This window comes from Hesperophylax consimilis, chromosome 10, assembly GCF_061612785.1.
Source record: "Hesperophylax consimilis isolate HC1 chromosome 10, BYU_Hcon_1.0, whole genome shotgun sequence".
Classification (NCBI taxonomy): domain Eukaryota; kingdom Metazoa; phylum Arthropoda; class Insecta; order Trichoptera; family Limnephilidae; genus Hesperophylax; species Hesperophylax consimilis.
The window spans coordinates 24,866,034-24,886,226 of NC_142845.1; the positions used below are offsets into that span (position 1 = coordinate 24,866,034).

At 34.3% G+C, this 20,193-nt stretch overlaps 1 protein-coding gene across 8 annotated transcripts in view; it reads left to right on the forward strand.

Annotated features, from left to right (window-relative positions):
• The window catches only part of shep (RNA binding motif single stranded interacting protein alan shepard), a 215,707-nt gene that overhangs the window by 35,075 nt on the left and 160,439 nt on the right, over positions 1-20,193 (forward strand). The window lies entirely within an intron of this gene.

The window sequence follows — 20,193 nt, forward strand, 5'->3', positions numbered from 1 at the left end:
AATTTCTGGATATTTTCAGGACGCTACTGTACTATACGAGTATGTTACTTTTTTAACACGCTGAAGAAAATTACTTTTTATAAGTCATACGTATCGATCTCCATTCCAGGCCGCTCGCAATCGCCGTCAAAAGTATATACATTGCTCGACATTCTTATTCTTGAGTCTCGTTTAAAGTACACACCTTCATACACCAAACGTCGAAAGTCATTCCACTCGAACAACGAGTGGGTCGTACCACTCGTTGTTCGAGTGGAATGACTTCTTTGAGAATCGAGGCCCAGATCTTTGATACGACAAAAATACTGCTTTCAACATAATTTGTGCAATATCCACTAAAAACGCTTTAAACTTTTTGCACATAAAAATAGGCCACAAAGACATTCCACGTTCAAGTGAATCGAATTCTCCACTTGCAACATGTTAAGAGACGGATAGCAGAAAATTCAGTATGAATGTGAATGAAGCAAGTTAGTTAGCTAGTAAGTTAAAATAAGCACTTCGTTAGCTTTGTATAGCACATATACATACTTACTACATAATGTTATAAAACACAAAGCATTTGTCTAGTCGGTACTGTTGTTAGTACCTTGGAAAAACAAAAATAAAATAATTTCAACAATTTTTTTCGGACTATCGTGTGGTATTCACATTTTAAAAACAAACTTTATGGTATTATTAATATCAGTCGTGTCCCAGGTATTTTTAAAAATAAATTGCCTCCCGGAGATAGTAAACGGAGTGATAAACGGTTTCGCACCCCGAATAGGGGTGAACGTATTTTACACCCTTGAGAATTTCCAACATACGCGATATTGCGTGATAAAAGTACTAGGCACGAGTTCCTGATCGGATGTTTGGGAAAAATTGTGAGAATACAATATGATGATTTATATAATTTCCCTGTTGTTGTTTGGGTTTTTGCAAGTTGCAATCGTGTTTGAATATTGACAAGTTGAATAAATAATTGATGGGCTTTGGAGTTTAATTAGGTACAAACTGTCCAGGAAAAATATTTCATTACATTATTTTCCCGCTCGCTGCGATTGAACAACTAATAAATTGGATGAACTATGATAATGCAATTTAAACTTTTATTTTATCTTGGAAATTCTGTTAAAATATTCTTGTTTTTTCTTTTTTTTTCTGCATATTCTTGACTTGATTCGACTTGTCACTTTATTTTCTTATATTATATCTACCATATGTCTTTGCTTTCATGTACCTTTTTCTACTCCTGTATTTTTCATTTTACTTTATTCGTGTTATTATTTTGTAATTTGGACGATGTCCGTTAATAATAAATAAATAAATGTTAAAGGCTTAAGGCTAACATGCACATCAATAGTTTTTAACGGCTTACATATTGCGCATTAGAACAGGTCGTTTTACGGCTTATTCTTGTGCTCAATAGCTGAGACGTGGAATGTCCGTCCTCCTACAATATAGGTAATTTCGAAATCATGGTTTACGAGTATTATTTCCTTCTAAAAATTCTCCCCGCTCAGCATTCCCAAAGACCCCAAGATAAACTTCAGGGTTTCCTGTGTGAAGTTATTGTTTTATTCCTAGGTTATGCAACACATTATACAATTATGTACCTTATGTATATTATGTAGTTATTTATTTATACTACACGCCCATAGTGGCTTTTACAAACATGTGATATAAATAAAATAATTTAGCACTAATATAACAAAAGCTAACATTAATATTTATTTATGAGGTATTTTACTATAGCCTTCTTGTAACTACATTCCGTGCAATTGAACACATCAACTACTTCTGAGAAAACATTGCCAACTGCATGCAATCTAGGTACAAGCTAGTATATAAATGACTCAGTCCTGATAATTTTGTTGCAATTAAAAATAATTTTAGAACGACTAGTTCTTGTAGGTATATGAAAGGTAATTAGCCTCAATAAATCAGGGCTGTCTATAATACCATTAACAATTTTATAAATAAAAATCAAGTCGGAAACAAGTCTTCTATCTGAGAGTTTCAATAATTTTAGTTCTTTCATCAAGTGATTTTAGTTTAATATTTCAATTGGTAGACCGAGTTTATAGTTAATGAATCTTAGGAATTTATGCTGAATTTTTTCTATGGCGTCAGAGTTGATTTTGAAGTGAGGGGACCGGATAGAAGAATTATATTCGACTTGACTACGAACTAAAGAAGAATATAAGATTTTTAATGTTGAAATATTATGTTAACAGTTATGTTCATTATGTACCTAGGAACACATACACAGATATGTAATAATTTTAAAATTCACGATAAATCAGTAGGCCTACCGGAAAATGTGGGATGCATTTTATTTAAGTAATGATTTGACAACACAAAAAAATTTAAATGTTAAGCAAGCTAAAATTCTTACAGTTTTTCGTGGGTTGCAGTTTTCAATGTTGTGTGAAGACCAAATTTTCGTAAGTAGGAAATATAATATTATTATAAAAGTTTTAGAATAGATACACTAAATATAAAATGTAAAAAAAAAAACTAAGAAAAAAAAAGTTTTATCTAAGATTAATGTTTAAAATATGCCAACCGGTTATTGAAATAAAAGCGTAACGTGCAAATTTTTGCTATATTTTTGTGTGAATATCGCACAAGAGTCCCAGCTGCTCCCTGTTAACCTAAAAGAAAACCCTCAAATGTCTTTTTTGAATTTAAATAACTCTGGAAATACATAACTAACTTATGCTGTACTGTGGCTACTGTTAATTACCGGTATTTCCAATTAGTTGTTCGGTTAATTCTGCTTTCTTTATACCATTGGTTGCATTTTGAATGCTATTATTTATTGATAGAAGGTGATGCGCTCCTTATAATATTTCATTGTTTGCTAATTTGCCTAGAGGCAGTGGCACGACTTTTAGGTTACTAGAGTGCCAATATTACAAAAAATGACATTATTAATGTTGTAGCTGAAAACATTTTTTATTTTTTTTTCGAACAATCGATTTTTTGTATGAAGATTTTCAGGAAATCCGTGAGGCGAACTGAAAAACCTGAAAATCTTCATACAAAAAATCTAATTTTTGAAAAAAAATAAAAAATGTTTTCAGCCATAACAACATCATAAATGCCATTTTTTATAATATTAGCACTCTAATACACACAAAAGTCATGAGCCGCCACTGCCTAGAGGGCAATGTTTGTTTTATTGCTGAAATAATTACTATTTGTGTTTATGTAATTGTACTTTCCAATTTGATCTTGTGATAGCTTCGGGGACCTTACAGCATCATACAATTCAATGGTCTAATTCCCAATAATTTGTGTTTTTATTTACGTCTCTTTAAACTTTTGCCTTAGTACGAATCTTGTTCGAATGTTGTTTGTATATCATTAGGTAATCATTTATCAATAAATTGTAATATTTAGCTAGTGAACGGCGTTGATTGCAACAGTCCTCGGTCATTGTCACTTTTAATATTGACTGTACTAACTCGCGCCATCACCAAATTAAAGATAACGGCTGCGTAAAACAAACACACAATGGTGTTCTCGTACATATTCCGGATGACGTTTTTAGAAACGTGTTTATTGGAGTCATTTGTTATGAGAGGAAGTATTGTTGTATTTACTAGTAAATGTAGAATAGAAAATTGAACTTGCGTTTTATTCCATTTAGGTGCGGGGTTCACTTAGCACCTACGAGGCATTAAAAAATACCATTGAAAATGTAAAACGTTTTTAGGGTGTCTATATTCTTCTGAATAATATATATACTAAAAACCTACATTCTTCTGAATGGTATAGAAGCTAGAATCCTATATATGTATATATTCTTCTGAACGGTATAAAAACTAGAAACCTATGTGTCTATATTCTTCTGAATAGTATAGACGCTAGAAAACTATATGTTTCTATATTCTTCTAAATGGTATAGAAACTAGAAACCTGTTTATTTTTTTTTAAAGAAAGACAAACAATCCCGGGTTACGAATAACCTGACAATATTTGAAAATCTCCTACTACCACCACAGTAAGCTGAACATGTTGCTTATGTTGTGATGGAGGACTTAGCCTGCCGAGGAATTGAACACGCTACGTCTGGGTGGGACCCAAACGCGATGTCAACTCGGCCACCGACCGTATATGTCTATAAGTATATAAGTCCGTCGGGAAAGAAATGACCTCATTTGCTTCTTCAAAATTATAAATGGTATTATTGATTCACCTACTCTACTGCAACTCATTCCCTTCAATATCCCCTCGCACAGACTCAGAAATAATGAACTGCTCTTCCTCAACCATAATTCGACAAATTATGGTTATTATTCACCATTGTCCAGAATGTGTAGACTGGTCAACTCAAGTCAAAACCTTAACTTTTTTGGGATAAGTCTGAATGATTTTTGCCAGTCGTTAAACAAGTGACGGAATATTATAAGTGTCCTGTGGTCCTGACCCACGGCGTATTCTTGACTTGATTCGACTTGTCACTTATTTATTGTCACCTATTTTCTTATATTATATCTACCACATATGTCTTTGCTTTCATGTACCTTTGTCTACTCCTGTATTTTTCATTTTGCTTTATTCGTGTTATTATTTTGAAATTTGGACGATGTCCGTTAATAAATAAATAAATAAACATTCTTCTGAATGGTATAGAAACTAGAAACTAAAAATTAAACCAATGTTGATCTACTGGGCGTATCCATACTACCCTGGATACATATGGTGACTAATGTTCAAGTTCTTCGCTGATTGGCTGTAGATTACGGAATTAAATCAGTGACCTCTCAACTGGAAGGCAGAAGGGAAAATCACTAGTCTATAGAGATCATGACCGAATAGGTGGCGGCACTGACGAGTGCCTCATTACCTATCGAACAGAAAAGCAATAACATAAATGTAGCCTGGAACTTCCCAACTTTCCTCATCTCGTCTCTTCCCATTTACTTCCCGTCTCCACTCCAGCCTGATATGAGTATATGCATAATATAGACGAACAAACGCCGATTCTGTATATATAAGTTTTATTATGTATAGTTATTAAATGAACCTACGTAGAATTATTAATAAATCGTTATTAAAAAATGAATAAAACACATTCACATCAAAACGCCCTGCTTGGTTGGAATCACTAAATCGGCGGTCAATGGCGTCACCCCGAGTTCTTAATTCTGTTTTTATATTAATTTTCTTGTCACTTTTATTTTGATATGTATCTTTTTTAGTTATGGCGAAATTGAAACTTTATCTGGGTAACTTTAAGCTCTATAATTTTTGTTATTAAATCCGAAAAAATATTACTTACGGATTCATGATATAATCTTTAGAAAATCAATAACCAACCACCGAAATTATTACAATGTTTTTTTGGAGTTAGAAGTTTTGAAATGCGTAAATAATTTTATTACTTATGTTCAGTTATGATTCACTATGTATTATAAAATTATGTACGGTAAATATATTTGTTTCAGAAATTTTAGTATTACAATGTAGTGAAAGATAACACACCTCTTAGTAAAATTATTGCAGTCCTATCGAGCCAGGAGCTCTTCAAAGAATTGCCTATTTGATGGCTCGTTAAGAGCAAACATCTAAGTGGTCAAATGTTATGTAATTTAATTACATTGTTTTAAGTTTCAAGGGCTGTGCATAAGTTGTTAACCTTTAAGAGAATGGTTTTAACAACCGAGATTATGGTCGCTTGTTTCCACAGTGTAATCTTCGACTTAGACTTATGACTGCTTTACACCATACTTTTCTTCTTACCGATTACCACATCGGGACGCACATGATTTTTTTTTGCTTTACACTATCATTATTTTCATACTTACGATTTCATATATATAGTTGCCATTAGAGAAGAAATAATATTTTGAGACTGTACTTAATCCTCAAAAATGGCAACACCTTGTACATAATCGTAGCTCACAATAATGAAATCATCTGTCACTGTCATTTGCGAGCTTTGTCATTACCCTATTGATGTTTTTGTCTACCCGTTCGTCTTCGAACCTTTGTCATAATGATTTTATCGGCATTTATGCCTTAGCAAAATTGCCTTCATATACAGGGTGTATCGGCACTAACCCGACAAACTTTAACCAGCTATTCCTTAGCACATTTGGAGTAAAAAATGTTATGTGCACTTTGCTGTCCGGTAACGTTTTTTTTTAATAAAAAATTAATTAAACATATTTTCACCACATGTCACCACTGTTTTATCCTTTGTCAAAATTTGAAAGCAACATCGCAACTCTCGCGTGTTGCTGCGAACGAAGCCCGTATTACATAATCCAGTACCAGAAAAGAAATATTTTATTTAACAATAATGATTATTCACATTTTTCGTATGCGAATCACTGATTGTCTTCTTGTATTGTACACATCAGTTTTATTTTTGTATCTAAATTGTTTCACCTCTGGAATGCTTTGGTTTCACCTCTTACGCGTTTCACGTATTAAATAGTCTAATTTTGAAACTAAGAAACTAATTAGTAGATTTCCTGAATTTATAATCGAAGTCCAATAATTCTGAGCACTTTTAAAAACAATTTTCCTCACTTAGGTACTTATCAATAATAATAATTGGATTATTTGAACAGCGCCGTTGTTTTTTAAATCACCGTAAGTGCTCTGTCAAAATGTTACTTGCTAGGCTATCCTACAACGTATATTTTTTAATAAATTTAGTTATTTACAACTTCGCGGAATGTGATTTATGAATATTATTGCTTATGTTAAAAGCCTTCCAGAATTACCGGAATATAACGAGCAGCTTGACACACTTAAGTTTATTTCCACTAATTTGAAGGTACAAAGAATGTATAGTTTTAAAAACAATCCCGATGAATCAAAAAACGGTTCATATAAAACTGCTGCGCAACACACTGAGACAAAGGAAAGCACTCACACAAACGTCATGACTGCATTGGATTGACCACCTGCAAATGAATGCTGCCAGATTGCTAATTTATTTAAACAATAATTATTAAATTTTATTTAAAATATCGCAATTTTTTTAAAAAATCGACAATAAATTACAACTATAATTTAAAAAAAATATTCTTAACCCCACGCTTTTTCGTAATTGATTAATTAATTCAGAATTTAAACGTTGCTTGAAATGACTAGCCGTATTTGGTGACCAGATCTGAATATCCAGGTTCAGAATTTAAACGTTGCTTGAAATGACTAGCCGTATTTGGTGACCAGATCTGAATATCCAGGTTTAGAATTTAAACGTTGCTTGAAATGACTAGCCGTATTTGGTGACCAGATCTGAATATCCAGGTTCAGAATTTAAACGTTGCTTGAAATGACTAGCCGTATTTGGTGACCAGATCTGAATATCCAGGTTTAGAATTTAAACGTTGCTTGAAATGACTAGCCGTATTTGGTGACCAGATCTGAATATCCAGGTTCAGAATTTAAACGTTGCTTGAAATGACTAGCCGTATTTGGTGACCAGATCTGAATATCCAGGTTTAGAATTTAAACGTTACTTGAAATGACTAGCCGTATTTGGTGACCAGATCTGAATATCCAGGTTCAGAATTTAAACGTTGCTTGAAATGACTAGCCGTATTTGGTGACCAGATCTGAATATCCAGGTTTAGAATTTAAACGTTGCTTGAAATGACTAGCCGTATTTGGTGACCAGATCTGAATATCCAGGTACTTCCTCACCTTCCACTCCTTCCCTTAGCCATAAAACTTACCCCAATTCAACATAAAAATTGTTTAAATTATCGGATGTAATGAAATGCATAATAATTAGACCCCAAAATACTTAATTATTCAGGGAAATAAACCCCTGAGTCATCAGTTGGAAATACCAACGACATTAAGTGAAATTAACAATGCAATAATCCTATTATTGCATTGTTTAAAATTTCACTTAATTATTAGCATTAGCAAATAATATTGGGATTAGCAAATAATAATTTACGACAATTTACTCGGAAATCAATAAAGCCAGAATAATAAAAAAAGAAAGTTATCACTTACGTCGTCTGTAAGTGGCTTTACCAAAGTTTGATAATGCCGTCAGAAGGTGAAACAGCTGTCACGCGTAATAATAATTACAACTAGCAGAACTTGTTTATAAACACACTGTTTTTATAAATTTTTTAATAAGACTGTTAAAATAAAAAAAATCTCTAAATTGAAATGGAGTTCTACAAACTAAACTTAAAATCAAATAAATTTATTGCGAAGGTTCAAAGTACTGTACTGTAATATTATATTAAATAATTTTTACGTGTTTAATTATTGTTTAAAGTCAGATTAAAGCGATTAAAAAACCCACCTGGCAATTCTTATTCGAGTTTCGTTGTTTTTACGTATTGGCGCGCTTACAAGCATCAGTCGTCTCATTTTTAACCATTAATATTTAGTGTGTAGGAAAGAGAGAAGACGCTTTTCGACACATTTGTCGAAAAACTTGTTGAATGCCGACGGGCATACTCTTCTACAGATTTTATTAAATATTGATATGTAGGTAATATTGATGTGTAAATGAATGACATTGTGAGAATTTTACCAATAAATAATAAATGAAAATGCGGACATGTAGTTTATGTTAATTTTTTTATTGGAGCATTTGTTCGAAGTGACTACCATTATTTTCGATGCAAGCGTGTAGTCTTGTTATATTTTGATTATTTAAGTTTGCAGGATTTGCTTTAATTTCTGCAGCGGCTTCCATCACTCGTTCGAGCAGTTGCTCTCTTGAGGCTATTGGCTTAGCATACACTTTTTCCTTGAGAGCCCCCCACAGGTAGTAATCCAGGGGGGTCAGGTCGGGTGATCTTGGTGGCCAAGCAATGGCCGGACTTCCACGGCCTATCCAACGACCAGGAAACTCGACATCCAAGTAGTTCCGCACGGCAATCGAATAGTGTGGTGGGGCTCCATCGTGCTGGAACCACATTCTCCGTAGTAATTCGAGGTTCACATCTTCCAGAATCTCGCCCAGTTGCACTTGTAAGAACTCCAAATACATCGGTCCATTTAGTCTGGGAGGCAACTCGATTGGACCGAGTATTTGATTTCCCAGGATTCCTGCCCACATGTTGATGGAAAATCTGTCCTGGCTCGACGACTCCCGAACAAGCTTGGGGTTTTGTTCAGCCCAATGGTGCAAGTTGTGCACATTTAGCACTCCTGTTTTAGTGAACTGTGCTTCGTCGGTAAACAATATGTTTTTCATGAAGTCTGCATCTCTTATGACATTATGCAGCATTCTTCTGCAGTACACGACTCTGGAAAAGTGGTCATTCTCCATGAGGCCTTGGCAGCGCCTATAGTGAAAAGGTTTGAGCCCGTGCTTCTTCAGAACTCTCCATACCGCCATGTGTTCCCTGTGTCCTATCATCAGAGCGACCCGACGCACGGACAGCGTGGGGTCTTCGGTAATTAAGTTCAGGATTCTCTCCTCAACTGCCACAGGAACGATGTTGTGTCCTCCGCCGGCGCCTTCAATCCGTCCGATGCCACAGTCACGCAATTGTTGATACATCTGAAACAAAACAACAAATAACAACTGCTTTTATTATTCAGCTCAGTAATAATGTCAAATAAACAATCGCGGGCTTTTTCACTCATTTTATTTTTAAAGAACACTTATTTTAGGCACATATCAGAAAACTTACGTTTTCTCTTCATTTATTTCATTTTTTTATAGTAAAATGTATAACAAAGTGTTTTAAATTATAATTTTCTTAACTAGGTACGGTTGATATCTTGGATTCACAGGGGTGAAATTGAATTCAAGTAATTTAAATAATCCCATGGTGAGAAAGGGAGTGAATTCAATTGCAGTGAATGATGCATTTATTAGAGATTAAAATTAATTAACTTTTTAAAACGCCGTTTAGTGACCACTGAACACAAATCACCTAAAGTACAATTTACATTTTTAAAGTTGGTGGCCCCTTGTTATGTTTTTAATGTTCCCAGTTTAAATTTCAAAAGCGCTTTTTGGCATTATCAATGAATGTAAATAGTTTCAATAAACAATTGATAGGGTACAAACCTGGACAAAGGTAGCATGGTGTGGGACGCGTCTTCCAGGAAACCTCATGCGATACTCCCTTACGGCTGCTCGTGAATTTCCATTGCAAAATCCATAAACAAAAACAATATCTGCTTGCTCGGCAGGTGGATAATTGAGGGGCATATTTCAACAGTAAAAACTTAGATAACAAAACAAAAACGAAACTAGAAACTTGATGACATGCGAACTCCCAAAACAGCACTGACCACTGATACGAGACGGGGTGGCGGGAACCACACGGGACTTGAGACAGAATATGTGTGAAAGAGATGACAGTAGCGCGGCGTTGCCAATTATTTTACCCCTATACTGTGGGCAGTAGCGGAGTGTGGAAATTTTATTTATTTTTTGTTTTTAAAAGAAAAAAAATGTTACCGGACAGCAAAGTGTACATAACATTTTTTACTCCAAATGTGCTAAGGAATAGCTGGTTAAAGTTTGTCGGGTTAGTGCCGATACACCCTGTATAGGTACAGTATTCGTATAATATATGAGGTGGAACTATCAAAACACAGCAGAGCAGATGCCAAAGCAACAGCTCTCACAACCCTGTCACCAGAGATGTGCTTTATTTCAAATAAATCCATTTCAAATGGAAATGCAAAATGCAAAATGGGTATTTTCCATTTTGCATTTTAAATGCTTTTCTAAAAACCATTTTGCATTTTGCATTTTAAATGCTTTTCTCAATGCATTTTCCATTTTAAATGCTTTTTTGCAAAATTCTTCCTACTATCTTCACTCATCTTTTTTTCATAAGCCCCAAATATCAGTCGGTCCTCAACCTCGCTATGAGAGATAATTTACATTTGTCAAGTTGCTCCCTGGTAGGAGCCCTGGCAATTGAGTGATACCATTACAAAAAATACTGATTCAAATACTGAACATGGAGCCATAACGCTGTAATATTAAATGTTAGATAGAACTTTCTATGTTTTTACGTTGGCAACATTAGTCCCGCGCAAATTTTTTGTGATTTCATAATCTGTAGTCGTGGTGTTTTTGGATTTACCATCATGTAATATGTTTGTTCTACATTGATGTACATTATTAAATGACAAAATTGTTTAAAAATTCTATAATTATTTTAATTGTTTGACCTGAGAAACCATTTTGCATTTTAAATGCTTTTCTCAATGCATTTTCCATTTTAAATGCTTTTTTGCAAAATTCTTCCTACTATCTTCACTCATCTTTTTTTCATAAGCCCCAAATATCAGTCGGTCCTCAACCTCGCTATGAGAGATAATTTACATTTGTCAAGTTGCTCCCTGGTAGGAGCCCTGGCAATTGAGTGATACCATTACAAAAAATACTGATTCAAATACTGAACATGGAGCCATGACGCTGTAATATTAAATGTTAGATAGAACTTTCTATGTTTTTACGTTGGCAACATTAGTCCCGCGCAAATTTTTTGTGATTTCATAATCTGTAGTCGTGGTGTTTTTGGATTTACCATCATGTAATATGTTTGTTCTACATTGATGTATATTATTAAATGACAAAATTGTTTAAAAATTCTATAATTATTTTAATTGTTTGACCTGAGAAACCATTTTGCATTTTCAATGCATTTTGAAAATAGGTATTTTGCATTTTGGATTTGAAATGCTTTTCTAAAAACCATTTTGCATTTTGCATTTTCAAATGGAAAAGTTTTGACCCATTTCCATTTTGCATTTCAAATGGTTTTGGGTACCCATTTTGCACATCTCTGCCTGTCACCATAAATAAACCAATCACCTGGTTCTATTAAAGAATTAAAAAGTGTGTTACAATATCAAGTTAACACACATTGATATTCTTTAGTACATGAGTAAAGTTCTCTTATATTATTTCCTAAAAAAAATGTCCAATCATCAAATCATCGAAATTTACTATATCCAACAGTAATACACATTCACAATCTGTAATAAATAAAAATTGTAGTTAGTACTAAACTTTTTATTAATATTTTAAATCTAAAATGCCGCATTTTCACGTTATATAGTGAAACAATGAGAGATGGTAGAAACAAAATGTCATCATCAAACATACACGCGAAATTCATAATACCTAACTGTAATACACATTCATAATCAGTAATAAATAGATACTGTAGTCTTTTTACTAATATTTTAAATATAAACTGAATAAACATGCAACATTTTCACGTAATATAGTTATGTAAAACAGTGATAGGTGGCAGACGTCAAATAATGTCCGCGATCTTAAAATGTACGAAAATCCTTAATACCAACTCTCACGGGACCAACTAACAAAATAGAAATGTAAATTGTATTTTATTTTTCTTGGTTTAAAATAACAACATTGTTAAAATAGTAATTAATTGCGTTTCTCCACCTTTTTAACACGAGCATTTGCTCAAAAAAGGGCGTGTTACTTTACTCTTTCTGATATAAAAAAAAACATCTTTGTAATATGTATACATTTTAACTGTACCTATTTAATCCAATAAAGAACACGTCCCTTTTTTCATCCCGATTCTGGATGACAAACTGGATGAAAAAAGGTGTCATGTAAAACGGCCTTTAGTTAGCACTTTCCCAGTTTCTATCTGTAATAAGAAGTATCTTCCGCCTTCCGGAAAAAAAGCGCAGAATATTAATGAGAACGGATTTAAGAGGTGAGAGAACAAAATGGAAACTTTTACAGGGTTTGTTAGCGAGTTTGCAACAAGGCGCATTTGTAATGATGGCGATATAGTATGATGTCGCTGTAATTCGTAGCAATTCTACAAAGGCTTGTGTAAAAAGTGTAGAGTAGTCTAGTGAAAACAAATTGAATAACCTTGTTAAAAGTCAAGTTGATAATTTTTTATCTCTCTTATTAAAATTTATAAAACTTTTAATTATCTAGTCGCTAACTGATTGCACTGAAATATATGATCTTAAAAAATTGAGGGTTCATGCAATTATAATTAAGGTACCGTTTCATAATAATCCTCCTAAAAAAGGTGGAAAATGTTTTTTTTTATGCAATCTTATTTATGTGAAAGGGACCAACGTCAACGTCAAAAAATGCCACCCCTTATTCATCTCACCGATAGTAAATTATCTATACCTACTATGGTTGAAAAATATTTATTGTGCCACTCCGATTTTTTTTTCATTATCTTTTAAATACTTCTATTTGAATTTCACTTTTTTTTTCAATAATAAATTAATTCAAATCTTAGAAGCAGAAATTAACCCACTTCCGTACATCCGATCGAGCTGAAGCTCAGCAGATAAACTCGTTATCGATGACAATGCAATCCAACAACTTTTAGTGGCAATCACGCAATTTATTTAATTAAAGCATTTAAAATATTTCTAAGCGATCAAATTTTCAAACCAAAAACACATATTTTTTCATTTCTACGTAGTGCTTCGCCTTAACCACTTGACTCCTTTCCACCCTCACACAAAACAAACATTAAAACCCTAAACCTTATTTTACGCTGTGTAAATCGACTTTTTTAAAACTTTGTAAGTACACCTTTTTTGTATGACGTTAACTATGTGTTTCAGCCTCCATTAGAATGCTGGTTCATTTCTTGGTGTCATATATCCACTTTCTACGTTTGTCTGGTTCTCTACATCATTGAAAAAATCAAAAAAGCCCTACAATAGATTTTACCAAGGATAATGAAAGGCGTGGTACCATAGTTTTTACCAAAGATACTGAAAGGCGTGGGTACCACAGATTTTATCAAAGATACTGAACGGCGTGGGTTCCATAGATTTTATCAAAGATGCTGAACGGCGTGGGTTCTATAGATGTTTTCCAAGTTGTATGCGAGAATTAAACTTTTCCTAAGTACGTGAATGGAAATAGAAATATATAAAAGTTACAATGGGTATATTTTTTCTTTATCCTAATATCTCACCGCCTCCGTTGAGTGTAGAGTGGTTTCACTGAAAGGTTGCCTCGCCCACTGCAGTGAGAAAATTTCGTGAAATTCCCTCCCCATCGCTCTTTCGTGTGTCTTTAAAAAAGATAAGTCTCGCGTTTGCAGACGACAGCTTATTTCAAATATAGACATTTTAACAATTGATGCTTTCAACGTCAGCCCGTTTAAAAGATTACCTTGTATTGGGTAGTATAAGATTATATTGTAATTTAGCATTTTTCCGGTGCGAGATAAACAATAAAATTAAACGTATTATTCATTATCATAGCTTATACAATTAGACATGAAATTCTTGCTACCTGCAGAAGAAAACGGAACACGTTATTTTGGCGGCTGTTCGCTGATTCTGTTTATTTACATACATATAAATCTAAATACATAAAATATATTGGCAATTATTGTTTTTACCCATGGCTGTTTACAACAGCATTTATCTAGGGAATGCTGGGCGTATGCAGCCAAATTATTATTTTTATTCTAGGAGGAATGGCATATAAGCTTCTGTAGGGTTTATTATCAATACCTGACATTCTAGACAAAATAGAATAATAGCTTTGCATGTTCCAGATAATTTCACGCAAGGCCGCCAACACAGGCTTCTGGTATTAACTTACCAAAGATGCCCCTGGGATGACTTACTTGACTAATTAACAACCTTACAGGATATGGGGATATTTTTCACGTCACGTCACGCCAACAACTTTGAGCACGAAGTATCCTTTAACTTTTAATTATAGTATTTATCTACATGTAATTTTTTTTTGTGCATTGTATAATGTTTACTATTATTTTTTTGTAATATTTTAATCGCTTTTGCAATGCATTGTTTTGTTTTAACAAAATAATGAAATAAATAAAAACATAATTTTTTTAAATATACGATTATCTATTTGAGTAACCCACTTCCTGACATCCGATCGAGCTGAAACTCGGCAGATATACTCGTTGTCGATGACAATGCATTATTTAAATTGTACAAACACTGTGGCATTCATGTACGCAAACTGACATATACGCATTTCTCTGAAACCCAATCCTCAGAAACTATTTTTTTAAGTTTTTTTGTTATTTGTTTTTGGGGTGTTATGACGTGTTGCGCTAACTTCTTTTTTAGCCTCCTTCGGATGATGATGGACACTACAATGCTATACGAAACGTTGGCTAAAGAAGGAGTTAGCGCAACAAGGCATAACACCCCAAAAACAAATAACAAAAATACTTTTGGCCGGGAAAATCTTAAATCATATCTATTTATTTTTTTAAGTTTTAAAACACTTTTTTTTTCGTTATTGCAGTTGTCATGTATCAAAACTGCCCCCTGTACATCAACAGTACGAAAAATCTTTACGACTTTCAAAGCAGAGCGGTAAACTCCTGGGCTCCCAGAGGTTTTGAGTTTAAACCCAGATGAAACAAAACAAAAAATTACACAAATTAATATGAAGCATATTTCCACCTCCTTCTAGAAATCGCCTTCATGACGATTTCTCATTTATTTCGTGTCAATATCGGTTCGGCTATCGACAGCGCAACCGCGCTAGGTATGTCAGTATAAAATCGTTGGAAGTTTAGCCTATCGATCCGATATTGTTTAATTCAGGGCTTCCCAAACTTTTTTCAACTGTGACGCCCTTGGGAAGTTGCCATATTTTTGCGACGCCCCCCCCCCCACAATTTGTCAGAAAAACTCCAAATAGTATCTAATTTTTTTATTAGAAAATAAAGAACACAACATGAAAACAAAAATGGAAGCAAACAAAAAAGATAAAAAAAAGAATTTTTTTTCTTTGGTATTAATGAGAAGGATGTGCTTGCTTTTCCGAGCATAGTTTCTCAAAACGAGGCTGAAGTTTCGAAATCGCCACTCTCGTCTCTGCCTCTAAATTTATTTTTAATCTGTACTTATTCTTAATTACTGCAACTGCAGAGAAACCTGTCTCACATAAGTATGAATTCGCAAACGGTTATTAAACCCTTAACGCTGCAGTGCTGATGGAACGATATTCTTGATAAACTGAGCTCCAAAATTGCTTGGCTGGAGTCACAGTACAATTCTATTAACTGTTCTTCTTCTGCTGTCGAAAGTGTTGATGGTGAGGTCGACTGGAAAGGGTTTCTAACCCAGTCATATTGCTCCAGATTTTCGGGAAAATATTTTTCAAAATGTTCGCTCAAAGATGACAAGTGCTGTGTAAATATTATTTTTAAAGAAGGATCGAGAATTTCTGTCGATTTTTCTTGTAGAATGCCTTGTAAAGCAGGAAAACATTCGGAACTTACTTGATCTTCTTCTAATTTTCGCTATAAAGATTGACTCACGCCCCTGGGATGATCCCGCGGCGCCCTGGGGCGTCACGACTCACAGTTAGGGAAGCCCTGGTTTAGTTAACAATTTTATGGTGATAGAGGGGTCTAGCATCTCTGTATTTGAATAGCACCAGGGGTAGTGTTATCCAAATGCAAATGATTGATAATGTTGCAGTTGAATAAAATGGTTTATTATTAATGGTGTTGCCTTAATAAAAATCACTTAATGCTGGTGTTGCCAGTGCTTATTATGCGTGACAATGATTTCGGGTACCAACCCATTGATTTTCCCCACTGACTGGCCCGACGGCAGAGTAGTGGAAATGTTTCAAGGGGTGTTCATTATTTTGTTATTTACCAACCCGTAGTACCTCGATGAAACTGCGTAATCCGTCTGTCTGGCTCTATATCACGGCCCGGGCAGACTCCAGACCTCTGCTGGAGAGGGGGTGAGGAGGGGCAAGGCAGGGGCGCAGGGCAATCAACTTACAATCTAATTACAATATTCTCAATCATCGAAAAATACAATGTTAGCAAATTTTAACTGAAACATGAAACAGAAAAAGTCATGGTAAATTACAAGGTAACGGTCATAACTGGAAATCGAACCCAGTTCCTCTGTCTTACCTAATTCTAATTGGAAAATTATCTATAAATATAATATGTTCGTTTGTTCAAAACCTGAAATAGAAAGTTCTTCACAAATTTCTTTGAAATGTTGGCACAACGGTGAATTCAAATACTTGTGTGTTTTTATATTCGTATATTATATAGATGTCACCTGTGACAGGTAAAAACATGATTTTTTTAAACAGCGCCATCTGTTGGACGTAGAAGCAACACGTGCTATTGTTTCTCTATCTAACAGACTGAGCTACAGATACGCGTGGCGAGGTACAGCTAGTAATAAATAGATAAATAAATTGTATCATTAACGGCCTCCGTGGTTGATGGGTAAGGCTATCGACTAGCAATCCGGAGGTCGCGTGTTCGAATCCTGGCGTGTACAAGAAAATTTAATTTGAATAAGATGTGTTATTTCACAATTTACTAATTCAAATTGGTATATAGTATATTTTCCAGGGTTGAAGATACTCTCAGTATCTTTCTGGTGTAAAACCACCATTCAGAATTGATACGTTGAAAATAGTGACCAAATCTGAATAGCCAGATACTTCCTCTTCCATGTCTCCTTTCACTCCTTCCTACCTTCAGCCTCGTAACATACCCTAATTGGGGATGCTATAGTCTAATTGGCTCCAGATGGTTGGGAGCAGTTGGGATTGCTGTGCGATATTCACATGTTTCATTGAAGATTTGTTAAATGAACGACCGTTGCGTAAGTACCGTTTTAACTCGACTATTTTGCATTACGTCTGTCTGTAAATATGTGTGTTCGTTCCATTTCCGTTTCAAGATGGTGGCCGTTTGAATGTTTCCGAAAAGATTATTTTATTGAATGTGAATCGTTGGGTTTACTTGGACTTTCCTATTCGCATTTTTTCGATATTGTGGTAAGTACCTACCTACCTGCAGAAAGAAAGTTTGAAAACAGAACTAACATTAATGTAGTGTCGTTCTTTGATTAAATTTAAAAAAGAATAGTGACGTTCTTTTGAAATTTTTTTTTAATTCTTTATTTGAAATTAAATTAATGTTACATAAAATATAATATGGTTTATGAATAAGTAGTTAGGTATTTAATAACCTACTTACAATTTTTTGTTTTAAAATAAAATTGATTTATTAAGTATGAGATAATTAGAAACATAGAAATATTTTATTTATTTATTTATTACAAAATAATAAGTTATAATGTATTACAGTGAGTTTACAAAACTCATTTCGGGAAAGACAACATAAATAAACGCAGAAGTAATTTTGGAGTTCCAAAGAAAGAATTTGTCAGTCATTAATAAAACTGCTGAGGAAATAGCTTTTAATAGCTTTTGCCAATGTTTTTTTGTTCGTTGCCGGAAGTTTTAGATTACTGCGAAATGCGTTACATCGCTTATGTGCAATATGGGCTATACTACTATTATTTTCTTCAATTATTAAATATTGCACAGAGGCTTAACCTATGTAAGTTTTTCCAATAAATTTTCAAATTATACATTATCGAATTAAATATTTGTTTATTCACATTGATTTTGGGATTAGACCATATTTATTTATCATAGAATAATAATTATTGCTGAAAAAAAGACGATATTTTTTTTACGTTATCAGTGCCCATATGTTTGACTGAGTGGCCAAGTGCCTCCACCAATGTTATCCACTCAGTCAAAAGAAACGATCAGTCGATAAAGAAAGTTATTGTTTCTAGGGCATTAGATAGGAACTTGTTTAGCTGACTAATCACACTATCTAAGATACTAAATTTTAACAAACAACCAAGCCACGTATGGAAAATGAACATATTGTGCTTTATATCTTAGTGTGTACGGGAATTTAAAAAGATGCTTCTGAATTTTGGAAAAGCTCGATAGAGAGCTATATATTTTATTGGCATGGTTAACTTTGGAGCTGTCTAACGAACGACTGAATAAACAGCTATTTTTTCAACCCATAGATTTTTTATCCACCAAAACTACACTGACGATACCGAATGCAACTATACTTAACTATTAGTTCTGTGTATCGTAGACCTCGCGTCCAATAAAGTATATTTTTAATTTTCTCTTCTTTAAATGGAATATAATCGCTATCCACGTCTGCCTTTTGTGTGCTTAGTTCTTCTAAAGTACGCAATGGGTTTTTATAGGGTTTTCCCTATCACTTATTTGAGAATTTATTCCGGAAGGTTTATGTATATACTACATGCATGTTATATTGACAGAAAGTAGAGCAAAGTAGAGAAACGCCGGGTATAAGTCAGTTAGTATTTAATAAATCAAACCACAATTTCAATACCAAGTATTTTATGGAATTTTTTTTTTCATATTTCAAACAATCTGTTCAAAGATACGTCAATATCACAATGACAATTCTATTTCAAACATTACTTACCATAATATATTTTTTGTAAATGCGAATAAGAAAGTCCTAAATAGTCGAAAAGATTACACATTTGAAAAGGCAATCTCTACTGAATCATTAACAGCCACAATCTTGAAACGTAATGTAAAAAACAAATTTACAGATAGATGAAATGCGAAACGGTCGAGTTGAAACGGGAATTCGCTAAGCTCAGTCAAAAATACTACTGAAAAAAAATGTATCCAATAGTTCTATAAAGGCTATTATAAAGGCGTTCCACTTTGAATACACGTAAATTCACAATAAAAAATGCTCGAAATATGAAATTGTCGCATATTTGGAGTCTTCCCGCGATCTTGAACAAACATCGTCAAAGCGCCGCAATACCGAGGTAGCTCAAATAGTAATAAGCGTTATTGTAGTGCACTCAGTGCAGTCGGTATGATTAAACCGCCTGGATCGCGGATTGAATGTTCGGCACGTGAGCCCATTCTCGGGTGACCGTCTAACCAGTCCGACCCCGCTGGGGTAGGGCTAGACCCCAGTTAAGGGGTATGTGGTACAATGGGATGAGGCAGGAGGATGAGTAGATTCTCTCTCCGACTGCTCTGCTTGTCGGAGTACTGTGGGTGGTTAGGGGTCTGTATCTCCCCGTGCACTGGGGGCGGTGGGAGTAGGGGGGCGGTGTAGCTGGGGCAGACTTCGGTGGCGGCCGCCGCCCCCGCTATCGATCATGGCGGGCTATTCAACTTACCCGCAATGCCCTTTGAAAACGCAATATAATTTTAATCATTTTTTTTTCGAGATCGGAGATTATTTTAATACGGAGTAATTGAGAAATGTCAAAGACCTCTTGATTAAAGTGTTGTCTTGACGTAGAAATGTGGAAGTAGGTTCACGCCTTTTACGTCTGTCAAAACCGTAAATATAAAACAGAAAATGTGTTTGTTTGAAGCAACAAAAATGCTCTGACATAAAA